We start from the raw sequence: 12,340 nt of genomic DNA on the forward strand, positions 1-12,340 counted from the left end.
CTTCTGTTACAGTGTTGACCTTAATCACTGTATGCCTCCATTTTCCCCATCTGTAAAATGGGAATGATCATACTTTCCTACCTTGCAGGCATGCTATGACATTTAATTCCTGAATGCTTTGTAAGTCATAGGAATGCCTATAAACATCAACTAATAAATGAGAGACTGCAACTATGCATCAATTCAGGGAAGTTTGCTTCATATAAGCATAGCAATATACTCCTGTGGATTTTTGAGCATTTCAACATGCTTATAAGATGACTGTATCTGTCAGCACTTCTTCCCAATAATCCTTCACTGGCACAGTGGAACAATATGTCCATTTGCTTAGAAATTAAGCTGGCAAATGTCAAATAACAAGAGGTTTACCTGTCTGAACTAATCCTAGTTTTGACACATGGCATTGGGCGTTGCTGCCTTTGGAAACATAATAGCCCATCTCGTGGATTGCTTTTATCGTTAATGCTTTGAACACTTAATAACTTATGATCATAAAACGGCAAACAAAATTAATTTGCAGGCGTGAATGAACCTGAACAAGAAAAATTTCAACTTGACCACCCTTTTTCCAGGTGGTTACCAAATCCTAGTAATTATTTTTTGTAAAAGCACATGCTTGATATAGGGAGAATCCCCTCTCAACTAGTGGTCTTTTGAAATAAAGAATTTGAAACAAAACATTTCTACAGCTCTCTTTGCAATTCCATACCTGCCAAGAGTCTTGCTTTGGCGAGGGCAGTTTTTCTTCTCTATATCTGTCCCTGCCAGTGTCGCAGAACTGTTGGTAGCAGGAGGCTGTTCTTCTTGAAGAACCTTTCCCGTCTATACACTGCCCCCTCTCCTAGAATCTATCAGCTGCCTCTCAGCTAAGGCTGGCTCTGCCCTATAGCTTCTTCTAGAACTTTACTCAGATAAGCAGGTGGGAGCTAGCTGCCTTTAGGGGAGAGAAATAGCCATCAAGGTTCAAGGCAGGAACTGTTTAGCAACCAGAAGAGCCTGCATACGGAAAGAGAGAAAGAAGCAAGTCTTAGTGGGGTGTGCGTCAGTGGAAGTCATGGGGGCCCATTGCTGAATGTGAAACCTTGGGGTTTACAGGAGCCAGCAGTATAGAAAGGAGACCCATATGGGAAACACAAATCCCTGGGGATTGCCAGGTTTTGGGGCAGGCCCTGTGTTTGTGTTTTGTTTGTTTGGCCTGGGTGGAGAGGGAGCAGCATCAGGTTTTACCATTGAAAGGAATAGCTGGCCCATGTGCATCTGGATTATGGTTATGCACAACACTCCCACATGCAAATCTGCTCCCTGGGAATAGGGGCTTGTGATAAAAATTCTGAAGCCAGAGGACCGAATCCTGAAAAACATTTAAGTATAGTTTATTTTACACATGGATAGTCCTATTGAAATCAATAGGCCGGAACCTGTACAGAAAGTGCAGACCAGATAGCAGGACGGCAAAGTTGCCTTTAAGACAACCTTGTAAGTCAGGGACACTGAGCTGCTTTTGAGGCTGGCATAGCTTTACATTTGGCTGCTCTACAGCCCAGAATAGACAGCATGGAGCACTCCAGCCATTTGCCCTTCTAACATCAATCTGCCCCTGCATACTCCTTTAGCAGGGGTTGCATAAATCTGCCCTACCCTGTGTCTATCCTAGAGAAATTCCTCAGTCTCTTTGCGGTGTGAAAAAGGCAAAGCAGCAGTCAGACTCTTGTCAGAGTAATAGTAAGCACTACAGCTGGTAGTGAGTGTTTGCAGGACTCATCCTCTTTTGCTTCAGAAGAGGCTGATCATGGACAGTTCTCTGTAGTAAGCTTGTAGTAGCAGGGTTAGTGTTAGGCTCAGCCTGCTATACAAGCAAATTGTTTATGTGCCAGACTATTACTTTTCAAGTTGTGATTATTTGTGTTCAAAACCAGCAGCTTTATGGCCATAAAAACTTCCCTCACTTTCTCCAGCAAGAAAATAAATGATTTACAAATGGAAGATTTAGGGGAAATGTTCTGCTTTTCAGCAATTGTATGGAAAAGCAATTTGGCCTTGGTGTTGCTGATGCAGGTCCTTTTATTTGTACTTGTCTCTAGGAGATAAGGTTACCCTGAAAAACAGGTTTTGGGATGCCCCTAGAATAACCTGTCTATTGCCCCCTTAATGTGTCCGTCCTTGGGTATGGATATCCAAGGTAGCTAAGGGAATAAAGGACACAGATACAGGCTTCTGATAAATGATTGACACAGACAGTATTCTTTCCAAAACAAGGCATCTTTTTATTTATGTAAATAATCCCTAATTACAGTAATAACCCAAAAACCTAGAGAAAACACAAATCCCTTATTGCAGGTTCAAGAGCATTTTAAACGACAGTAACATGCAGTTCAAATGATTCTAAGTGGGTGTGCTCTGCAACAGATGGCCAGTCTGTTACAGATCGCTGACAGCCATTCTTAAATGTACCTTAAATTTTACATAGTAAATTACAATTCACACACACAAACTAATACTACCCTATGATTAAAATTGGCAGGCTTACTCTGTCCTATTGACTTTCTGTTGCTGCTTCTTTTGATTAGCTCTTCCTTTCTCGGTCAGCTCTGCTCCTCCTCTCTGGTTTCTCAGCAACTCCCTGCCAACTCATCCACTCTCGTCCTCTCTCTGCTCCACATTCAACCGTCCTAACCATCTGCTTTTTATACTGTCCTGTCAGAACTTTCTAGATTCTTTGTTTTTATGACTACACATCCCATTCGTTATTTTTTTAACAATACATTCATGCTTTTACCTCAGAGTTATTATCTGCTAACCTTATCATATGACCTGCAGCTTCCAACGGTGGAGTGACTTTTACTTATTCAAAATGGAAGCTAGGGACACAAAATCGAGTCTGAGGAATTTCTCTGGCATCAATCCCCTCCTTGATGGTTTGATACTTATATCGAATCATCACTCACTAGTGAGTTCAGTGGGTGTTTGGCTTTGTCCAACATTGGCTTAAGGCTCTCCTTTTGAGACAGAGCGCATTTTCTTCTTGTTGGCACAATACCTTATTACTCCTGATTCTGCCTCACCAGTCTCTTTTGATATAAGCATCTCAACTACCACCAATATCTGAAACACTAGAATTATTTACAATAGATGCAAAGTTGCTTTTGTTTTACCTTAACATTCATGTAATTTCACTGGTAAGGTGGCAGAGAGTGATCATAACTTTGTGTATTGGCTTTGGCCAAAACTAGAGTAAAACTGTTGTAAATAAATTTTTAACAAGCATTACAAATACATAAATGGGTAACTTTTAATTGCTCACATTAAACCTTAATACATGTACAGAAACTTGCACAAATTTGTTTACAATCTTAAGTTATTTCTTAATAAACCAATTTCCACTCAATTTCCAACTTTTCCTGGACTGATTGTAACTTAATAGACATTTTTAGTCCAACAACATATTAATAATACAGATGACATACAAATAATTTGTATTGCAATTAACAATACAAGGGGGTGCAACATTTTATTTAAGATTCCAGGAGCAGTAGGAGACCATCCCCATAGTAGTTCTCACCAACTGTGGCATCCTGACTTTGGATTACTTCAGCTTTTTCTATAATATTTCTATTAACAATTTTCATTTTTAATTTAATATCTCCCACTTGTTTTTTTCAGTTGGTTGTTAATCTGTACAACTGGGGTCATTTTTTAACTGAGTTAATATATTCTCTGACAGTCTCTGATTTACTTCAAGGCACTCCTGGAACTGGAATGTAATTTCTTTACCATATAAATCAATTGTGGGCACAGTATATTTTCATTGTTCCACTTCTATTTCCTGAATACTTTGATTGGTACACTAGGTACCTGCTACTACAGTATCATTGTAACATTCTCTATTTAAATTCTTACGTCACTAGATTTCCTAATATGGAAATATGCTTTTCCTTCTCCCAAATAATAAAGGTTCTTATCCCCTCCTGCTGTGAAAAGTAAATCACATTCCCCCTTTACATTATTACACTATGGATTTTTGGTATGCCATTCCCCATTTTGACAGATCCATCCCAATCACATATGTCATTTGGATCCTTTTCATTGGTGGTACGTTCTCCGAACACACACCAGCATACCAAGGTCCAAAAACCCCAATGCCAAGAAGAGACAGGATGAATAAGACTTCATCTTGTATCATTTGGGTTGTTTTTCTTATCGATATATAAAAATGACAAACTCTTTCATCCCTTTTGGCAGGAGTATTATTTTTCAAACAACTTTTATATTGAATTTTAAAAAATACAAAACAAAGTCTACTTTCTTCAAGTTACCTTTAATGACAATCTTTTTTTATTTTTATTTTTCCCCTTTAAAATATATTAACACCAAACTTTTATTTAAAAAAAACATTAAAATACAACTATATCCGTACTTTGAAATTACCAGACATTTGTTCTCCTTAATACCCCATTAACTAAATCAATTGAAGAACAAATATGAGAAATTAAATTAATTTAGAACCACCCCATGGGTCCCCATATCCATTAGTCTGAATTGTCTTTAATTTTCTTTTTTCCTATTTGTACCTCCATATATAAATTAAAGGGGATTATACTTGTGATATTATTAATTCCCCATATTTTTTTTACTGGATGTAAAATAAATCAATAATATACTTACATTTCCATTAGTGCTTAGAATAGAGCAAGTGGCTTCCATACCCACATACATGATTTGATTACATACTCCTTCCTCTATGCTTACTTGCACCATAGGCCTCCCCCATTTGTCAAATAACTGTGAAATATTGTCCGGATGTACCTGTAACAGACGGCGTTATTCAACATAAAGAAATTCCAGGGGATGGAGTTGATCGAAATATGAAGGTTGTCGGGGAGGGAGTTCTTATAAATAAGGTTCAAAAGAATAAAATAAAAGGGGGTGGGATGGGTTTCTAAATCAAAAAGTTCTCAAGGGGGGGTGTGAACTCCTGGTTCCTTCCTTCAATATTTTTTCTCCTTGACATTTCTCCTCATGGGTCCTCTACAACTGCTTTTTGTTCTCATGCACTTTCTCTCTCTCTCTCTTTAAAGAAGTGTAATTAGGATAAGTTTAATCAATTTAAATGATACTAACTTTAAGACTATTATTAATTATTATCTTGTTTCTAAACAACGATTCACTTAACTATTTTACAACTTTTTCTCAGGATTCTCCTTCCATTGCTTTAGGTGGGAAGAATGGAACCATTTTGATTTTTTTTATTTACTACCTTTCTTAGGGCTTTTTTTTTAAATGGTTCTATTCATTCTTTCCATCTGTGCCAAGCTTTAGGGGTGTCCTACTATGTGTAATCTTTGCTTAATGTGGTTAACAACTATTTAAACAACTATAACAAATGCACGGTAAAGTAAAAGGAAAATTTATTAATACCTGCATTATTTTTAATCTTTCCTGTATTCAGAATATTGACTTATTTATTGGACCATTTAAGAAATAGGTGACACCTATGTTTACCAAAGTATTTTAACAGATTGTTTCCTTAAACAGCATATGCACTGTGGATCTTCCTTAGGTATCTTGATCTAAATGTGCCACCAAGCCAGCTTGATCTTGTGCTAACCCTGGGGGGATCGTCTGACCTTCCTATGCTACCTCCTTGGCAGGCAGGGGAGCTGTAGATTCAGTTCCCTCATGGTCTGCTAGCCTTTGGAGCAGTTCTGCAGTAGATAACCTGTCAATTTGATCCCTGCTTTCATACTGTAATAATCCCTTCCAAATTAATCTTCTCCAGAGCTCAGGAGTCCTCTGCTATACTTTGTTAGGATTCCTATCATTTTCCCCATTCTGTTTACCTCGCTGGTCCCTTTTTCCCCTCAGGACCATTGTTAGTGAAGGTCACTTCTGATACCTTTTCAGGCTTCTTTCTCAGGCATGGCCATCCTTTCTTTTGTATTTTAAATACAACTTTCCCTACATTATTCACAACAGCACCTGAATTAGTACATACCACTGTGGTTTCCATTACCAAATCTAATTCCAATTTTTGAATTAACTCTGAATTTCCATACACCAATTCCCAAGTTATTCATGGCTCTGGTTTTTCCTCTAACGACTGTTTCTTTTCAGGAAAGTATCCCCTCCTGGAAAAAAAGACTTCACCGCTTCCTTTTCTAGGCAATTAGTATTACCTCCATAGGGGAATTTAGAAAAGTTCTCTGAACTCTTAATAGGGCTAACCCTGTTCCTTTTTTCCAAGATTATGAGTATAGCTGTCTCAAGACTCACCACCGCACCGCTTCCCTAAGCATGAGCTGCATTGTTAACTACCTGCACAGCCTGCAGCTCCTTTTCCAAGCAAGTTGTTTTCTGCCAGCAATGTGCATGGTCAGTCACAATCTGCTAGCCCTGCGAATCCAGAACCAGAGCTGCTGCTGCCTGTGTGGCAGTCTACTTTTCTCTTAAACAGCAGTCTTGTTCACTTAATTTTCTGCTGCTGCTTATTACAAGGGTGCTGCAGCTTTTCAACCTGCAGCGCATCCTCTATAACTTTCCCTTGTGGAGATCTCCACCTTAAATTGAGCCTTTTCCCTACGATAAAACTCCAGGTGCAGCTGGATCTGATCTAGGGAATCTCCCAACCTTTCTGATTCTTCTAAATTTTGTATTCTTAAATTATTAACCATAGCTGAGATATCTGTTCCTGCTATCCGAGGCATATCAGACCTCTTAGCCAACCAGCTGGTTACTATAACTTTATTCTCTTTTTAGCCTTTTTATCCAGAGCTCCTGAAAAGAGTCTCCTTTTCTTGGGCTTAATCCACTGATTCCACTGCTTACATAGCCAGTGATGTGCATCAGGTCTGAAAAATGCACCAGGTTTCCAAGGAGCATTCCCATATTTTAAAACAAAATCCTCTAGCCCTTTTCCTAACATTTTCGCACTATTGCTTAACTCTAACATTTTTGCTATCATTTTGAGGTTATTACATACTTAGCCAGGTAATACTACCTGACTCCTAAGTTCCCTGAGTAACTCATGGACTATAGCAGAATACAGGTTGAGACCCTGGTTCCCACCCTCTCACTTGCTCGTCCTCTCTCCACTCCTCACTCAGCTGTCCTAACCATCTGCCTTTTACATTGTCCTGTCAGAACTTTCTAGATACGTTTTTTTTTACTACTACACATCCCGTTCATGATTATACTACACATTCATTCATGCTTTTACCTCAGAGTTATGGTCTGCTGACCTATCATGTGACCTGTAGCTTCCAATCATGTGTGACCTACAGCTTCCAGTGGTGGAGTGACTTTTGCTTAGTCAAAATGGAAACTAGAGACACAAAATGGAGTTTGAGAAAATTCTCTGGTATCACTAATAGGCATTGCAACCCAAAAGAGAAACAAAAAGCAAGAGCTAACAAGTACAGGGATTGCTATTGCTCTTCCACAGTGTTTTCATCTGTCTCAGCTGTTTTTCAATGGCAGCACAAACAGGAATTACTACCTCCATTCATAGTGATACCTACAGCTAGATTCACAAAGAAACGCTGGCCTAATGAGTCTTTCATTATTTATCAACAGTGGAACAGCTTCAGCGCGGGAGGTGGGAGTAAAGGAAAGAGCATCAAAATGACAGTGTAACAGCCTGGTGATTAGAACCCAGATCAGCTGTATAAGGCAGGGGAATGACATCACTGTGATTCTTCACTGACTCTCTACCCAAAGACACTCCTGAAAAGACCTGAGGAACAAAGACTGAACTGGGGGAAGTGCTGGACCCAGGCTAAAGGGATTTTTAACCTGTGAATGGAACACCTGGGGATTCTAAACTGTAAGCAAGTGTAGCTTGCCCCTTAAGAATCTGCAGCCTGCTTGTATCATCTCTTTGGATATGAATAGCAGATCGTCACCCTCTCTCTTTAGTATATTAAGCTTAGATTGCAATTTTATTTATTTGCTAGGTAATGTTTTGATGTGTTTGCTATAATCAGTTAAAATCTATCTTTTGTAGTTAATAAACTTGTTTTTGCTTTGTCTAAAACCAGTGTGTGGGAGTCATAAAGTTGTTGTGTATTCCTCTCCACATTGAGGGAGGGGGTGAATTTCATGAGCTTCTGCTGTACAGTTCCCTGTGCATCACAAGATGGTATAATTTTGGGTTTACACTCCAGAGGGGGTGCATGCCTGAGTAGCTGGGAAGTTCCCTAGCTGGAGCCTTCCCATGCAGGGCTAGTCACAGCATTTGGATATAACTGCAGCTGGGTGTGTCCCTACATGTATGTGGGCTGGGCAGCATGTCACAGCAGTACAGTGTAAAGGGAGCCCAGGCTGGTGGGTCAGGGGGGCTCAGTGGTACCCCACTTCCAGGTGGCACGCCAGGGGGAACCAGTCACACAGGGACTGGTGCAGGGGTTGGGGAGGCTCCAGGGGACCAACATTCCATCAACTGCTCAGGAGGACAGGGAGTGGGCAGGGACTAGACTTTGTTTCCTGCTGCAACCTGCTGACTATTGGAGTTGATCCAGTGCAGAAGGGGAAGTAGGCAAATAACAGATTACTTTCCTGCCTGGAACAAAGAGGAAAAAAGGATCACAATTCCTTCCCTGGGCTTTGTCTAAGATGGTGCAGCTATGCACTTCCCCTGACCATGGGCTAGAGGTGCTTGCCATCCAGCCTGACTGGATTCAGGTGACCAAGCACACAACCCATTGCAAATAGCTGAAGTGAACAGTTGATGAACAGCCCATGCTCTTAAGCTCTTTCACCACACCATTTGGCAATCACTTACAAATAATAGATATATTCAAAGGAAACTAGGGGTCTTCCTGATGATGCATTAAAAAGAGGCAAATTTGTAATGAATATTCATAATAAACAGTGAGCCCAGCTCTAGATAATGTTAAACAAAATTATATCCCTCCATTACTGCTTCCTTCCCCACCGAATCTCCTGTCCTACACAATCAAGACTAGCATTTCTTTTAAGAGCAAAAAGAGTCATACACATCAACAAGCATTCTGTCCTGCAGCTCCAGCATGGAATGGAATCCTTCCAGCTGCCTTTGCCCCTCTCTTTCTACCTCCTGTGGAAGCTGGAACACCCATTCCTATCAACATTTCTCATTAATTAATCTTTTGATATGGGTGTGAATATTTGAATCCACAAAGAGAATTTAATTATCCCTAAAGCACCAGGAGAATTTAATTCTCCCTAAAGCACCAAGTTCCACCCTTATCCCAGGGGTAGCTACTGAGCTCCAGGACATTTCAGTTCTTACCCATAAGGCAAGATGAGGTGGCAGCCAGAAAAGCAGAAATTGATTCCAAGCATAGATTTTTTTTTAACTACATAATTTAGAGTGTAATGGCTAATGACAGAAGAAAGCAGATGAGATAAATCTCTCAGCTGTATCTCATGCTTGAATATGGTTAGGGATGATTTAGGTATACTTGGTCCTGCCTCAGAGCAGGGGGCTGGACTAGATGACCTTTCAAGGTCCTTCAGGCCCTACATTTCCATGATTCTATGATTTTTGTTGTGACATCTGTGCTATGCAAAGGTGCATCAGTGGTCTTCAAATAAACCACCAATGCAACATTTAAATGAGTCTTGAGCAGCATCAAAACAGTTCTAAGGGTGACAGATTTGTCTGAGGGGAAATAGAACTATTTGATTTAACTGAGTTGCTCTTATCCTATCTAAAAGAATAGCTTTCTTTTTTACCCAATGAGCAAGTTCTTTCACCTCGATAGATGGATATGTTCTGCATACCACGTGCCTAGATACCATGAGGATGAAATGTTCACATTCTAGCAAGGTCCAGCAGGTATATGTATCATACAAGGTGTCTGTACACGGAATCTCCCTAGAACCTCCAAGTCAGGAACTCATGGAAATAGAAATTTCTGATGGCTAGAAAGCCAAACTGTCCTTAGAGTTGTATGATTGGATAGGTTAGGCAGAGGACTATACATTCAGCTCTAGATTTCTAGTCCAGATTTGTGTGGACGGAAGGTTACCATGTGATGGCTATTCAGTGGCCTGAGTGAAATGAATATGCTGGTCTCTCTGCAATTCCCAGAGGACAGATATCTACTTCACCAAAGAAGACGATTACAAATGGCATTAAGTGCCACTCTTGTTGGTAATCTCAGCCAAGATATCAATGATTAAGGAGCATATTCGGCCAGATTTTGATTGCAGTTACTCCAGTGTAAATCCAGTTATGTTAATGAATTACTCCAGATTTATGGTAAAAGCAGAATCTGAAGTATCCTTGTTTGTTGATCTATCTACCATGCTTCTAGGTCACTTATCACCGTACCCGCTAATCGCAGTAGAATCTAAGGAACGTTGATATGGGGAAACTTGCACTGTTGCTGTGTCCGTTACGTAGGTAGATAATGTGGTTTAAGTGATAAAATGTACATAATAGAAAAACAATTATCCATAGGATTAGCCAAGAAAAACTTGGCAAAAGCTTGAATTGCCATAGAGCTAGAAAGTTTCTTTCTCATATTTCATCTCATCAGCCAGAGATACATGTGAGCATTTTAATTAGAGGTGGGTGAATAACTAAAAAAATCTTGAACACTTGTTCCAAATTTGGAACTGAATTGAGCTGCACTTCATTTATACCTTTTTGTGTTCACTTTCTGCAAATAATCTTTCAAGCATGCATGCTGGCAGGAATATTCACCAAAACTGCATATTTTAAACAAATTTTACAGAATATTTATGGAAAACCAATTGAATTCATAATGAGCAGAAACTGGAGCAGACATTTTTCTATGATTCAAGCTCATTCTGTCAGGGAACAAGCACATACCATGTGACCTATATATAAATATCTGATCACAGTATGTTTGAATATCCAATTGTGAACATCAAATAGCTGAAGTACTAGTCCCTGTGAACACACTCAGAATTCCACAGGCTAAAACATGTTTGAATAAAACATTTGTTAAATTTTTCTGAATGTACAAGTTCATGGAAATTGCAATCTGATCACAGACAATTTGGTGGGGAAAGCTAATCTCAGCTAATAAATTGTTCATCACAAATAGTTCTCTTAGATCTTGTTTTAATAAACTGCAACATTTCAGACACTGCATTATTACTATTTGAATATCCCTGGTTTCAACAATCAGCAGGCTCTAGTACAACTTTTCATATTTTGAGATGTAAGGGCTACAACTCTGACGTGGATGGACCACCTATAGGAATGAGAAGGGATTTTGTTGCCATGTTCATTCAGGCCTGGCCTGTCACACTGAGACTGTCAATAAGGGTATCAATCATGGTAATATTAGTCACAGCGAACAGCTAGGAGTTGGACTAATGCTTTTTTATTCAGTACAAAAAAACCAATACATGGTGGCAACATTAGTTACCCCAGCTGGATTCAAACCAGTGACTGAAGTTGAATAGTTCATTATCTCAGTACAGATCCTCTCACCCCAGAATGATCGATTCCCCAGCATTGTAAAATAAAAAATTATGTTGATAGTTTCAAAATGAAAAAAACCATAAAGCTTTTCCATTTGCATGAATTGAGAAGGTGATTTGAAAGAGTTAAAATGTAATGTCTGTCATGTTTTTGTTCAGCAGACTTCCGAATTCTATAGGTTTGGGCTGGAGATTTCATGGTCTTCCACAGCTCAGCTGCTGGGGAGACTAAGAGCGACTTAGAAATGCATGTCTGGAGCCTGGATTCTTGGCTGTGGTACTCTCCACTGATTACAAAGAATTGTCTTCTCCCTTTCTGTACCCACATGCTGGCTGGTTTTCCCTGGTTTCATATGAGTGAAATCTCACTATGTACCTGCTCCCAAGAACAGATTAAAAAGGAGAAACAGGCAGCCTAAAACCAGATGGACCATCCTCAGTTATGTGCTGCACACTTGGGCTATTCATGGATGTGCAAAAGTGGACCTACCTTCCCGAAAAACAGCACCATCCCATTATGTGTGTTCTGCTTTGATTGCTTCACCTTGAGCCAGATTCTGATTTTATTTATACCAGTGTAAATCAAGAGAAACTCTACTGAGGTCAAAGAAGTTACAGTGGAGTAAAAACAATGTAAATGAGATCGGACTCAGACCCAGTATTTTCACAAATACAATCTGAAGCCATGATTATAAGAAAACTTACGCCATATGCTAATTTGAACTCATCCTGATCAAACCACCTAAAATCAGGAAAAAATAACTATATTAAAATAATTAAAAATAAAATAGTTATTAAAATAACAAATAAAACCAAGCCTTAAAGTGCTTTGATATTCTGAAATATACTTCTTCATATTGACAAGTGCCTGATAGATAAGACACTATTATTGTGCTGAAGTATT

The 12,340-nt window shown here is 39.3% G+C and overlaps 1 long non-coding RNA gene across 2 annotated transcripts in view; it reads left to right on the plus strand.

Moving 5' to 3' along the window:
• Positions 1-8,029, plus strand: part of LOC142072104 (uncharacterized) — a 244,457-nt gene extending 236,428 nt beyond the window's left edge. For both annotated transcript variants that reach the window (XR_012668381.1, XR_012668382.1), the window contains one exon: positions 7,570-8,029. This is a non-coding gene — a long non-coding RNA (uncharacterized LOC142072104). The remainder of the gene's footprint in view (positions 1-7,569) is intronic.
• The last annotated feature ends 4,311 nt before the right edge of the window (positions 8,030-12,340 follow it).

This window comes from Caretta caretta, chromosome 5 (assembly GCF_965140235.1).
Source record: "Caretta caretta isolate rCarCar2 chromosome 5, rCarCar1.hap1, whole genome shotgun sequence".
NCBI classification, from domain to species: Eukaryota; Metazoa; Chordata; order Testudines; family Cheloniidae; genus Caretta; species Caretta caretta.